The following is a 15,506-nucleotide window of genomic DNA, read 5'->3' on the forward strand; positions in this document are numbered from 1 at the left end:
CGTCCGTCCGTCCGTTCGTCCGTTTGTCCCGCTTCAGCCTGTTAAAGTTTTTGGTCAAGGTAGTTTTTGATGAAGTTGAAGTCCAATCCACTTCAAACTTAGTATACATGTTCCCTATGATATGATCTTTTTAATTAGAGGGTTTACCCCAATTTCACGGTCCAGTGAACATAGAAAATGATAGTGCGAGTGGGGCATTCGTGTACTGGGGACACATTCTTGTTAGTCTTGTTTTGACCCGGTTAAATATTAAGTAGAAATTTCTTGCCAAGTGACAGTAATATATTTACGAAGTTGATAAGGAAGCCCGTTCCAGCGACACATCTATATACCTAAATAAAGGAAGTGACACACCTCATTGCAGGTTTGGTGACCAGTACAGTAAACAAACATGTTTATACGAGGTTACCTCAATACAAAACCGAGTCCCTTTTATACATGCCATATAAAATAAACAATGTATTTATCTATTTGTTATCTTTTATATGTATGTGCTGTACATAATTGATTTATACTCCTTTGGTATGTATTCCATATGGCAGTGCTCCTACTTACAGGAGGCTTATACACCGAAGAAAAACCCGAGCGCCATCTGTCGTCATAATGATCGTTAGCATAATACAACGATGACATTTAACACTTCGACATTTCACACATCGACAATTCACGAATCGACAAGTCACATGTTACAAGTTACAAAACATCAATATACAAAAAGACAATTTACCAATAAAGAATTTTGAAATCTACAAGTTACAAATTGACAATTAACAAATGAAGAATGTTGAATTTTGATACAAAGATACATGTTACAAATCGACAATTTGCAAATGAAGCATTATGATGAAATTGCACAGTTACAAGTAACAAACTGACAATTTACCGATTAAGAATGTTGAAACTACAAAGGTGCAAGTTACATATTGACAATTTACGAATTAAGCATTATGAATTTCACAATAACAAGTTACAAATTAACAATTTACGAATTAACAATTTAGAAATTGCACAGTTACAAGTTACGAATTGACAAGTTACGAATTAAGAATTTTGACCCCGTTGGCTTTCCATAGTGGAATAGGAGTCGAATATTAACGGCGGTATTTAGGACCATCATGAATGTTTATCAGACAGTAAAAATATCTATATCTGTTAGTGACACTTAAAAGTTGTAACGTGAACAAATTTTGGGACGATTTATAACAACGCGTTCTACAGAAAACGACCAACAAAAGTTTATCAATATAACAGTACTAGTAGGCGAGATAAACAGTCCAGCCAAGATTTAAGATGTCAGCTTTGAAAGTACTAAAACAACTTTAAAGTGGAAGGTATTAACACTTAATAAAATATCAGGAATTTAGCGACTAATATCGAAAGCAGAATAAGTGATAATAGTTTGAGACTAAGTCACCTGACTCAATAGGTCAAGCAATAGTTGTTTAGGAGGATTAACTGTTGAAATGTTGCGAAAATATCTAACGTAGTTAGTCAATTCTGTAGGCCTCGTCATATTGAAGGGATATCATATTTATCATTAGAAATGCAAGAATGTAAACTACAATTGTATAGTATATTTAACAATACTGCACATTTGAGATGTATTGTTAAACGACTTCTTTCGATTATAAGAATAAGATTGGCTGATGTTGCTCTGCAATTAACGAGTCCGGCAGAAAACTTTAATGAATGGCTTATATCTTTGTACGGAGAACAATCAGAACAAGGGTGATTCATGTACAAGGATGTTTTCAAAACATATTGATACGGTTGATAAGTTATAACGTTAACCAATCACAGTGTAGATAACACAGTTAATAATGAGCAAAAGTGTAAATGTTGTTCAGGTCCATGTTGAGCAGGATATGCTAGCTCTTCCGGATTGTAGGGTTAGTGTTGCTCGGTATTTGGTTTTCTATATTGTGTTTTTTGTGCTGTTGAGTCTGCGGTTTTTATCTTCTATGCGAGGTCAGTTTTTTTTTCGACTTGTGAGTTTGAACGTACCATTGGTATCTTGTGCCAGTGTTGTAATTGTATGGGTTTGAAATCTTGTAGTAAATACATGTCTATGTGTTAAAATGATACAGTTAAATTAGTGCGCACTTTATGATTATCTTTTAATTGTTGAAACGGAAAACATTTGAAAAATACCTAAAGCATGTACTTTATCTGACTATATGTAATTCATAACATTTTGTAAATTCGTTGGTTTAAACCTAGATTTAATAATTCAGCCATATGCAAATTGTGCAAATACTTATTTTTCTTCTTTGGAATTATTCCGTTTAAGATGAGAACGGTAAATGTTGCCACACATTTTATTTGCTGAAAAACGATGCAGGTAAGACTTAAAATGATGAGAGTCTGCTAAAATATTTATAATGTATAGCTTTGTATGTATTTCACTTTAAAGATATTAGTAATTAACCGTATTTAGATGATATAAATATACCAAGTGATGTCATATAGTCAATTGGTACATATTCGTCTAATGCTCCCATTCAAATAGAAGTGATGTTTGGTAACGGAAGCCAACCATACGCAATTAGACTATTCGTTTGCTTATTCAAGATACATAAACATCAAAAGTTTCAAATCTACTTTGAAGTATTCGCAACATCAGATCTGTATGCTGTACTGTATGCAAATTGGCACCTAAAAAGGGAATGTTTTTAAAATGGGAGATGATTTCAAACTTGACGCAACATGTGCAATGTAAAATCATCTATCTATTTGTGAAGAATGTGTGTTGATCGCACCGCAAGATGTATTTTTGTATGTGAATCTTAAGGTTGTCGTCTCATAAATGTATATTCCGTATGTACTTGTATCCATGTTATGTTTGTTCACAGCAAACAATGTTAAAAAATTCAAAACAATACGTTTAATAATTTCTTGCGTCCAAAGCGCTTTTCTGGATTTACCTTCATCAGTAACACTCAAAGCCAAACATTTGAAATTCGAAGATGTATAAGTACCGAAACCGTGAAATGGTTCATATGGACACTAGCATATACTAAATTTACCACTTTGTATTTATATTATTCAAATCCACATCCAAAATTTCAATATAAATTTGAACAAGTTAGATTGTCAATGTTTCTTGTGTTGGACATGTTCATTTTCCAATTTCTGAGACATCCACTTATGTAACTTGACTGTTCCGTCTTATTTTTCAAATAATCTCTAAATTCCAAGGGCCAAGTTAATTATTTTACCATTTTTATATTGACGTCATATACTACCCCTTCTTGTTTCATATTTTTAGAAATACCAATATCCGAACTTTTTTGTTGATTGATTCGCCTCTACAACCTAGATTATATCTTTTTATATCCTTGTGAATCAGGTACTTCATTGAAGATGTTTTATACCATTTTTGTAACAATCTATTTTTCAATATCTTATCAATATTACTTATGCAACTTGGCCATTCCATCTTGTTCATCTAATAATTTTACAAATTCAATGGACAAATTAATTTTATTACCATTTTTATATTGACGTCAACTACCAAACTGTCATGTTTCGTGAAGGAAAGATCGATTATAACCAATATCATTAACCTTTGTTGTTGATTGGTGTCAATCTACAACAATGATTATATTTGGAGACCGAATGTATTTACTTTGAAGTTCATTTTCAACATCTCAAATTTTTAAATTGACGTCAACTACAAAACTGTCACGTTTCGTGAAGGAAAGATCGATTATAACCAATATCATTAACCTTTGGTGTTGATTGGTGACAATCTTCAACCTTGATTATATTTGGAGACCGAATGTATTTACTTTGAAGTTCATTTTCAATACCTCCAAATCAAAATGGTTGCAATGATAAATAAAAGTAGAAGAAATTTTGTAAACTCCAGCAAGCAGTGATGAAAATGTAATGAGCTTATGTAGTACTAAGTTAAGACCCAAGCGTAATCATCGGCTCAATGTAATAAAAAGTCTTCTAAATATAGATCGCACTCTTTGAGCTTTGACTAAATAATTTCAACACTTCCCGAAAAGGAATATCTCATAGTCTCAAACACATCAATTGGAACAATAAATTAGAAACTATTATGAATTCCATTGAGGACTACGCCAGATCTAGAGCTGTGCAAGAAGAAATTGAACTGGACACTTTGTCAAACTCGGTTACAGCAATCTGTTCTCTTAAAAAAGCGTTGAATCCAAATAATTGAAAAACTGTGTGAATAGTCGACATAAATTTGAGAATTACCTCGCTTGTATTTGATACCTCCAAATTTATATAATCCACAATGCTTTTCAATATAAAAATGGTAGCATACACTATATTTGTATTGCTTACGGGATATAATACGGCATATTCTGTTGATAATGAAAAAGGGCTAATCATGCTACAACGAGGAACAGGAACTAGTCAACAGTATGTTGGAATTTCTTATAAACAACATGTGTGGAGTTTTTTATGACTATGGCAAGATTTAGTATTTATAATCGAAATAAATCACGTTGTAGGATTCTCAAGCTTAATTCAATTTAGTAGACTATTTTTTCAAAATTGTTAGAAAAATTCATCTTTCAATTATTTCATCTTTAAAATCTGAGCAAAGAAAACTCATCAGTAGAAATGTTTGGTTTTTGTTTTTAGACATAGGGGTTATTAAACTAACAGATAAGCATGCAGAAATTATGTGTAACTCCTAAACTGTACTTGATAAGTAATTAAATTATTCTATTCAAACTATTGTTGAATTGTTATTTATTATTGAGTTATTTGTTTGTTACGATTGTTTTTTGAATTTTCATAGTACATACATGTATTTGAAAACAAAATTATAAAGAGGAGTAAAAATAGAGAGCAACTGTATCACCATTTTGTAAACACTCAGTTTGTGAGGTCGAATCCTTCACGTGGCAGGTGCACTCTTAAATCTTATTTAAATAGAACTGTAAATTTGACTGAATTTCAGTGGTTATCTCCGGGGACTCTTGCTTCCTCCATCACTGAAAACAGATCGCAATGAAATAGCACAATACTTCAGATTTTGTTATGTGAAACACTAATCAATCAATCAAACTCAATACAAACTGACATCAAACATTTGAATTCATTTTCTCTATAAAAGTGGTTAAACATTCACTTGTATGCCTTGCACACAGAAAAGCTTCTGTTTTCAGAAAGGGGCCATTTTAAGCTTGATATAAAAAGTACAAATCTATTGGTGAAGACTGTGTGTTGACCACAAGATGTAGTTTTTCTTATCTGCATCTGAGGGTTGCCGTTTCATATATATGTATTTACCATATGTACTGGTATTCGAATTATATTTGAGTAAAATATAGAATGGTAAATGATGTACATGGAAACTAATATGCACTATTAAGTATTTAGATTATCTAAATCCACAGCTAAAAATTTAATATGAAATTTAACAAGGTAGATTTGCTTATTTTTTGTGTTTGACATGTTTATTTTCTAATTTGAATATCTTTATATATCCTTTTGAATCAGGTACTTCATTGAAGATGTTTAATACCATTTTTGTAACAATCTATTTTTCAATATCTTATCAATATTACTTATGCAACTTGACCATTCCATCTTGTTCATCTAATAATTTTGCAAATTCAAGGGACAAATTAATTTTATTACCATTTTTATATTGACGTCAACTACCAAACTGTCACGTTTCGTGAAGGAAAAATCGATTATAACCAATATCATTAACCTTTGTTGTTGATTGGTGTCAATCTACAACATTGATTATATTTGGAGACCGAATGTATTTACTTTGAAGTTCATTTTCAACATCTCAAATTTTTAAATTGACGTCAACTACAAAACTGTCACGCTTCGTGAAGGAAAGATCGATTATAACCAATATCATTAACCTTTGTTGTTGATTGGTGTCAATCTACAACCTTGATTATATTTGGAGACCGAATGTATTTACTTTGAAGTTTATTTTCAATACCTCCAAAACAAAATGGTTGCAATGATAAATAAAAGTAGAAGAAATTTTGTAAAGTCCAGCAAGCAGTGATGAAAATGTAATGAGCTTATGTAGTACTAAGTTAAGACCCAAACGTAATCATCGGCTCAATGTAATAAAAAGTCTTCTAAATATAGATCGCACTCTTTGAGCTTTGACTAAATAATTTCAACACTTCCCGAAAAGGAATATCTCATAGTCTCAAACATCAATTGGAACAATAAATTAGAAATTATCATGGATTCCATTTAGGACTACGCCAGATCTAGAGCTATGCCAGAAGAAATTGAACTGGACACTTTGTCAAACTCGGTTACAGCAATCCGTTCTCTTTAAAAAGCGTTGAATCCAAATAATTGAAAAACTGTGTGAATAGTCGACATAAATTTGAGAATTACCTCGCTTGTATTTGATACCTCCAAATTTATATAACCACAATGCTTTTCAATATAAAAATGGTAGCATACACTATATTTGTATTGCTTACGGGATATAATACGGCATATTCTGTTGATAATGAAAAAGGGCTAATCATGCTACAACGAGGAACAGGAACTAGTGATCAGTATGTTGGAATTTCTTATAAACAACATGTGTGGAGTTTTTTATGACTATGGCAAGATTTAGTATTTATAATCGAAATAAATCACGTTGTAGGATTCTCAAGCTTAATTCAATTTAGTAGACTATTTTTTCAAAATTGTTAGAAAAATTCATCTCTCAATTATTTCATCGTTAAAATCTGAGCAAAGAAAACTCATCATTAGAAATGTTTGGGTCTTTTTTTTTAGACATAAGGGTTATTAAACTAACAGATAAGCATGCAGAAATTATGTGTGACTCCTAAACTGTACTTGATAAGTAATTAAATTATCCTATTCAAACTATTGTTGAATTGTTATTTATTATTGAGTTATTTGTTTGTTACGATTGTCTTTTGAATTTTCATAGTACATACATGTATTTGAAAACAAAATTATAAAGAGGAGTAAAAATAGAAGAGCAACTGTATCACCAGTTTGTAAACACTCAGTTTGTGAGGTCGAATCCTTCACGTGGCAGGTGCACTCTTAAATCTTATTTATATAGAACTGTAAATTTGACTGAATTTCAGTGGTTATGTCCGGGGACTCTTGCTTCCTCCATCACTGAAAACAGATCGCAATGAAATAGCACAATACTTCAGATTTTGTTGTGTGAAACACTAATCAATCAATCAAACTAAATAAAAACTGACATCAAACATTTGAATTCATTTTCTCTATAAAGGTGGTTAAACATTCACTTGTATGCCTTGCACACAGAAAAGCTTCTGTTTTCAGAAAGGAGCCGTGTTAAGCTTGATATAAAAAGTACAAATCTATTGATGAAGACTGCATGTGTGTTGACCGCAATATGTAGGTTTTTTTTATCTTCATCTGAGGGTTGCTGTCGCATATATGTATTTACCATATGTACTGGTATTCGAATTATATTTGAGTAAAATATAGAATGGTAAATGGTGTACAAAGACACTAAAATGCAATAAATCTAATATTAATTTTTTAGATTATCTAAATCCACAGATAAAATTTAATCTGAATTTTACCAAGGTAGATTTGCCTTTTTTTTTTGGTGTTTGACATGTTCATTTTCAAATTTGAATATCTTTACATATCCTTGTGAATCAGGTACTTCATTGAAGATGGTTTTATACTATTTTTGTAACAATCTATTTTTCAATATCTTATCAATATTACTTATGCAACTTGACCATTCCATCTTGTTTATCTAATAATTTCACAAATTCAAGGGCCAGAGTAATTTTATTACCATTTTTGTATTGACGTCAACTACCAAACTGTCACGTTTCGTGAAGGAAAGATCGATGAAATCCAGTATCATTAACCTTTGTTGTTGACTGGTGTCAATCTACAACGTTGATTATATTTGGAGACCAAATGTATTTACTTTGAAGTTCATTTTCAACATCTTCAAATCCAAATGGTTGCAATGATTTATGATCAATGTTTACGATCAATAAAAGTAGAAGAACATTGGTAAGGTCCAGCAAGCAGTGATGAAAATGTAATTAGCTTATATAGTACTAAGTTAAGACCCAAGCGTAATCGTCGGCTCAATGTAATAAAAAAGTCTTCTAAATGTAGATCGCACTCTTTGAGCTTTGACGAAACAATTTCAACACTTCCCGAACAGGAATATCTCATAGTCTCAAACACATCAGTTGGAACAATAAATTAGAAATTATTATGGATTCCATTGGGTACTACGCCAGATCTAGAGCTATGCAAGAAGAAGTTGAACTGGACACTTTGTCAGACTCGGTTAGAGCAATGCGTTCTCTTAAAAAAGCGTTGAATCCAAATAATTGAAAAAACTGTGTGAATAGTCGACATTAATTTGAGAATTACCTCGTTTGTATTTGATACCTCCAAATTTATATAATCCACAATGCTTTTCAATATAAAAATGGTAGCATACACTATATTTTTATTGCTTACGGGATATAATACGGCATATTATGTTGAAAATGAAAAAGGGCCAATCATGCTTCAGCGAGGAACAGGAACTAGTGATCAGTATGATGGAATTTCTTATAAACAACATGTGTGTGGAGTTTGTTATGACTATAGCAAGATTAAGGAAATTTATAATCGAAATAAATCACGTTGTAGGATTTTCAAGTTTAATTTAATTTAGTAGACTATTTTTTTCAAAATTGTTAGAAAAATAAACTTCTTAATTATCTCATCTTTAAAATCTGAGCAAAGAAAGCTCATCATTAGTAATGCTTTTTTTTTTAGACACAAGGATTATTTAAGTAACAGATAAGCATGCAGAAATTATGTGTAACTCATAAACTGAACTTAATAAGTAATTGAATTATCCTATTTAAACTGTTATTGAATTGTTATTTATTATTGAGTTATAAGTTAGTTACGATTGTCTTGTGACTCTTTATAGTACATATTTGAAATTATCAAGAGGAGACAAAAAAGTGGAGCATCTGTATCAACAGTCTGTTAACATTCAGTTTGTGAGGTCGAATCCGTCACGTAGCAGGTGCACTCTTAAATTTTATCTAAATAGAATTGTCAATTTTCCGACAGCATTTCAGTGGTTCTTTCAGCATGTTCTGTGTATTCTTGCTTGCTCCATCACTAAAAACAGATTTGCCTTTTTTTGTGTTTGATATGTTCATTTTCCAATTTCAATATCTTTATATATCCTTGTATAGATCGCGCTTGAGCTTTGACGACATTATTTCACAACTTCCCGAAAAGGGATATATGATAGTCTTAAACACATCTATTTGAACAAAATATTCACGGATTCCATTGAGGACTATGCAAGATCTAGGGCTTAGCAAGAAGAAGTTTAACTGGACACTTTTTCAAACTGGGTTAAATCAATCAGTTCTCTGAAAACAACGTTGAATCAAAAAATTGAAAAACTCTGTGAATAGTCGACAAAATTCAAAATTTAGAGAGAAAGTTATGCAATGTCTCACTTCTTAACGATGAATTTGTTGTAATTCTGCAGAAAAAAAAATATATCATTTCTGTATGTAAATCGTTCTACTACAAGTGTCTGGTAAAAGAATTGGAAATAAATGAGCACTCAGGTAATCCCATATATATATATATATATATATATATATATATAGAAACATATCATTAGACAAGGATGCGATTTTGGCAAATCAGGCATCCTTCGTGGCTAAAATGAGCATTACATTAAACAGAAAATCTGAGAATTACCTCGTTTGTATTTGATACCTCCAAATTTATACAATCCACAATGCTTTTCAATATGAAAATGGTAACATTCTCTATATTTTTATTGCTTAAGGGATAAAATACGGCATATTGTTTTGTTAATGAAAAAGGGTAAATCATGCTTCAACGAGGAACGAGTGATCAGTATGATGGAATTTCTTATAAACAACGTATTTGTAGAACTTGAAGATATACTTTTTCAACAAATTATCGACATTCCTATGGGGACCTTTTCTTATTTTCATATGAATCAAAGAAGCCGAAACATCTTATTTCCAATTCAGATATATTGAGATCTAATTCGGTTGACAGGTGTCGAACTGACATAAAAACCCTCGGATGATTCCATACACCAAATATCATTGGCTTTTCATGTGAATTTACTCAGAAGCTAACCTTATCCCAAAAATTGATAAAAGTTTACCCCGCCGTCGCCGAAAAAGCAATCCATATGTCTCGCTATCTGTTTCTTTCGTCACAGGTTAGACAAAAAACCATGTGATGTATTTCAGTGACGGTGTCCATGTTGTTGGCGGTTATAGTCTACAGACGCTTAGTGAATGGCAAAAATGTTTCTAAGGACACAACTGAGATATGGGTCAAACTTATCTTTCTGAAATATTCGGCATAGTCCATGTTGTCATGATGAAACATCGACAGATTTGGGATAAATGTATTTGAACTATTTGCAAAAAGATGTGTAACTAGCTTTCATAAAATTTTGCACAGTAGTTAAATAGCTCACAGAACACTTCGGGTGCTAGACACATCATCCTTAAACGACCTTTATACACGCAAAATATTACGAGAGGGTCCAAGAAGGATGAATCGCTCACCCGCACAACTAGGTTGAGTTTAGTTTAGTTCAGTTTAAACATATTTATTTAAAGTGGATTGGGAAACAATTTATAGCAACTTATTTAACTTATTAATCCCTTTCCACTTTTCTGATTCAAGTGGTGCCTTGTAGCGGCATTAGCCTCCTCTTTTTCGAAATCTACAAGGGTGTCTTAGGTATGTTGCTCTCTTAACACGGTTCAGCCATTTATCGTCCCTTTCCAACGGACCAGTATCATTTCTCAAGACCATACTTACAAATGGTGTCAAGGGAGAGCCTAAAATGCAGTTCATGAAATGTTCTTCCCATCCCGGGGATCGAACCAGGAACTTTTGTGTATGTAGTCAGATGCGCTAACCACTACAGCACGACTCTTTGTGTACAAAAGAACATGTCTGTACCATATAAGGAATATGACAGTTGGTGTCTATTAGTTTGATGTGTTTGATCTTTTTTGCAATTTGGTAACGGAATTTTCCTTAGATTTTTTTTATTTTTGTTATTTTAAATTTTGCAAAAAACTTGTATGTAGGTTTTTTTTCTGATTTTTTAATTTCTTTGTGTGGTCGTATTTTACCAACTGATTTTTGGATCAAGTGTTGTATGTTCTTTATTGTACACTTATTTTTCCGGAGTAGTAGTTATTTCGTGCCTTCTGTGGTACAATACACTGGCAAAAATGCATGCTAACTTTTCTGTTATCTTTTTTAGGTATCAGTAAGTAAAATCACAAAAATACTGAACTCCGAGGAAAATTCAAAACGGAAAGTACTTAATCAAATGTCAAAATCAAAGGCTCAAACACATCAATTGTATGGTTTACAACTGTCATGTTCCTGCATTTTCAAATGTAGAAATTTGATTTTAAAGCTAGCTAAACATCTCACTTGTATGACAGTCGCGTCAAATTCCATTATATTGACAACGATATGGGAACAAAATAAACAAACAAGTCTTTAAAAATGTCAAAAATAGTGGTACAGCAGTTAACATTTTGTTTTAATCCTAATCACTTTTAAAACAAACTAATGTGTAACAAAGAAGCGCAAAAGGCATATAGATATAGAACATAAGCAAAACTCAAAGACAAAATAACAAAAATGGATAATCGCACAATAACACAATAACACAATGGCGGGATGTATAAATGCAGAGCCACGTCAAATGTATCAAAGAATCACAAGAAGCCATATAGACAAAGTACATTAGTAAAAATGAAAGACAAGAATATAACAATTATCACAGAACAATAACACAATGACGGGATGTATGATAAGTACAGAGTCACGTCAAATGGATATCACCAAAAACAGACTAAACAGGAACAAAAATATTGATAAAGACAAATAACAAATATCTATAACAAGTTATTAAGATGATAAACAATGTCAGTATCCAGAATCTATACTGCAAGACCATCGTGTATAATTTGTGAAGTTGATACGAAATATTTATCAACAAGGTATTTGTACCTTCCGATGAATTTTTTTTGGGGGAAAGGGACGAGACGTTCTTTGACATACACCTTGTTGAACAAATTTTCTTCTCGGACACTGATGACGTTTTACTGATGAATTAGTATATTGCTACTAAGGTTGGGGAAGTTGATAGTTTCATAGTTAAAATCGTCTCGTTTGTCATAGATTCTGGTACTGATCACTAGATGTCTGTGTATGTCAAATTCGAGGTATGAGGCTAAAAATGAAGCAGAGAAAGTCGTGTCTGTTGATTCTTTAATTTTTAGTCCTGGGGTAGATATTAATGGAACCCAATCAGAAAAGTTGGGATTGTAAATGGAAAGTAGATCATCAATATATCTGAATGTGAAATTAAATAACATGGATTCTTTGGCCTTCTTATTTTTGACAAGTTTCTGAAGGAAATTCATATAGAAATAAGAAGAGATCGGCAGGTAGAGGTCCTTAGTTGATTCCCATAGGAATGCCGACAATTTGTTGAAAAACTCTACCTCCCAATTCAACAAATATGTTGTCTATAAGAAACTTCAGCACAACGATCACTTGTTCCTCTGTTTAGTATATTTTACGTTTTTGTTCACTATTAACAAAATATGCCGAATGATGTCCAAAAGTAATAAACTTTTAGCGTATGCTATAATTTTTATGTTGAAAAGCGTTGTGGAGTATTTCTTTTAGACGATTTTTCAATTTCACATGGGGCATGGTGGTATGCAGGATTGAAAAATCAAAAGTTTTTATAGAACTAATTTCAGGGAAAATTCGGGGTCTAAAATTTTTCAAAAGTTCTTTAATAGAGTTTTTTTGGTTATAACCACTACGCGAGTAAACACTTCACAGTCTCTCTGTAGAAACCAGTTAAAAAATGATTAAATATAATGCATTATTATTTATGTAACTTGACATTTATCTCATGTTATCAAAATATTTATTAACTTGAAGCTTCAATGTCATTATATTACCCTTATAATGTTGATATAAAAATTCAGTCTATCACTTTCTAATTAAATTATGAAAGAGTTTGACAGGTGTCCACACCTAATACTATCTGAAACAATATGGATAAGTACTTCTTAATAGTTTTTTTTTTATTAAATGATAGGATTATATATCAATAGAACGTCATTTCAAATAGTTTGGCTTTTTTATTGTTTGTTTCTCTTAGTTCAAGAGAGTTATGGAAACAAAATCTCAATTTGAATGCATAAAATGTTCAGTCATTTTTTTTAACATATTTAACCTAATAATCAAAACATAATGGCTGAAAAGAGAAAAAAAATATGTGTCTACTGGTCCGAGTATAACTTAAACAAATCCATTCCATCGTGGTTGCTTTAGTAGTATCTCCATGTTGTTTAATTCTGTTGTTTTTATGGAGGTCTTTGTTGGAGATTATACTTGGCCATATTATCCAGATCTTTCAATGCCAGATCTTATTGACATATCTTTTTCGTTGATATCTATCATTATGTGCCATATAGTAGCACTGGTAGTAATTTCGATGTTCTTGCTCCGCCTATTCTGACAAGAATGGCTTTGATACGACAGTCATACAAGTGAGAGGTTAAGCTAGCTATAAAACCAGATTTAATCCACCATTTTATAAATAATATGCCGGTACCAAGTCAGGTATATGACAGTTGTTATCCATTCGTTGATATATTTGAGATTTGATTTTGCAATTTGATTATGGACTTTCCTTTTTGAATTTTCCTCGGAGATCAGTATTTTTGTGATTTTACTTTTTAAAGTTAGCATGGCGAGAACCAGTGGAACAGGCGATGAATATTAACGGTAGTATAAGTTGATTATGCTTTTGTAATTTGGTGGTTTTTGTGGTATGTGTTTCTTGAAGTATCTAATGGGCGTTGAAAATCTGTATTTAACATTTAAATAACTTTTTATGTCCCATATTTTGCAGAATTGCTAGACATGAATTATTATTTGTTGCAAATGTCGAATTACACAAAAAAAAACATATCTTAATATATAAAATTGAGAATGGAAATGGGAAGTGTGTCAAAGAGACAACAACCCGACCAAAGACCGAAGGCCACCAATGGGTTTTCAATGCAGCAAGAAAATCCCTTAGCCGGTTGTGGACATCGACTGGCCCCTAAATAAAAATGTGTTCTTTTTCAGTTAGAATGGACGTCATACAATACTTCAAAACATATAAATGACCTGAAATTCAAAAACATACAAGATTAACAAAGGCCTAAGGTTCCTTACTTGGGACAGACGCACAAATGCGGGTGAGATAAACGTGTTTTGTGAGATCTCAACATTCACTGAAATTCCTCTAGTCAATGTTGAATAAAGAAACACACAGTATACAGTAAAAAGGGAGTCCGAGTCCAATGTCAGAATATGTAACAAAAGAAACTAAGCAACATAACAATAAATCATAAATATACATGTACCAAGTTGAATGTATGAAACATTAATGCAATTATTTATAACATTGTTTCAGAGTGGCAAATTTAAAGTTGTAATGATTGGACGTTATTTAACTGATTGCACTGTTGCAACTGCAAATGGTTTTAATCCCTTTTCAAAAATCGCGCATCAGCCTTTTCGCATGTGGTTAGCCATGACAGATTCAATTTTGAATAGTTCTCTGTATTTACACATATTGCTTGATATTTATGTTATTACAAGTATAAAATAATAAAATTGTTTTGTACTTTTTTCAAACTTTATTACTATAATCGAATGGATATTGAATAGATGTCTATTTTGCATTCGGTGAACTTGTATAACATAGTTGTTTTATAATCAAGCTTGATATGCATATCTCTTTTCTGCTCCCATTAAATGTGTTTTAACAAATGTAATCTAATATCTAAATAGAATGAATGCTTAAGATATGTTTCAATACTGTTATTTTTTCTATAGTAAATACTGTTTCCGGTACCAGGTAAAATATCAGATACATTCAAGTTTAACAGTTTTGTTTATTTTAAACCAAAAGTAAAACATCTTATAGGTATATCATAAATATATACATGTATATCATAACACATGGTTGTTTCACAGTCTTTTTAATTCAATATTCTTGCTTCCTGTTTTTTTCTTTCTTTTTTATTAACTACAATTACCACTTTAGTAGCTAATATATTGTGGGTTTTTTATTATGGTATTGTCAATTAAATTAAGGACTTTTTAATATAGATGAGTAGGCTTAACGTGCAGAAAAATTTCCAAACCCTCACGTGTTAAGTGGTGACGTCAAAAGACAATGATGAATTAAATTACGTACAGCTGTTATGAAAACCTGACCTATGACGATCTGTCATTGACTTTTATATATAGACTGATATAGTTTAATTATTTGTTGGTTATCATATAGATGTTTACGCAGTACCTTAACTTTTCCATTTAAACATTATTTGTTTCACAAATGATAGTGGAATAAGATTATCAAAGGGATCATACAGTGA

Source organism: Mytilus edulis, chromosome 4 (genome assembly GCF_963676685.1).
Source record: "Mytilus edulis chromosome 4, xbMytEdul2.2, whole genome shotgun sequence".
NCBI classification, from domain to species: Eukaryota; Metazoa; Mollusca; class Bivalvia; order Mytilida; family Mytilidae; genus Mytilus; species Mytilus edulis.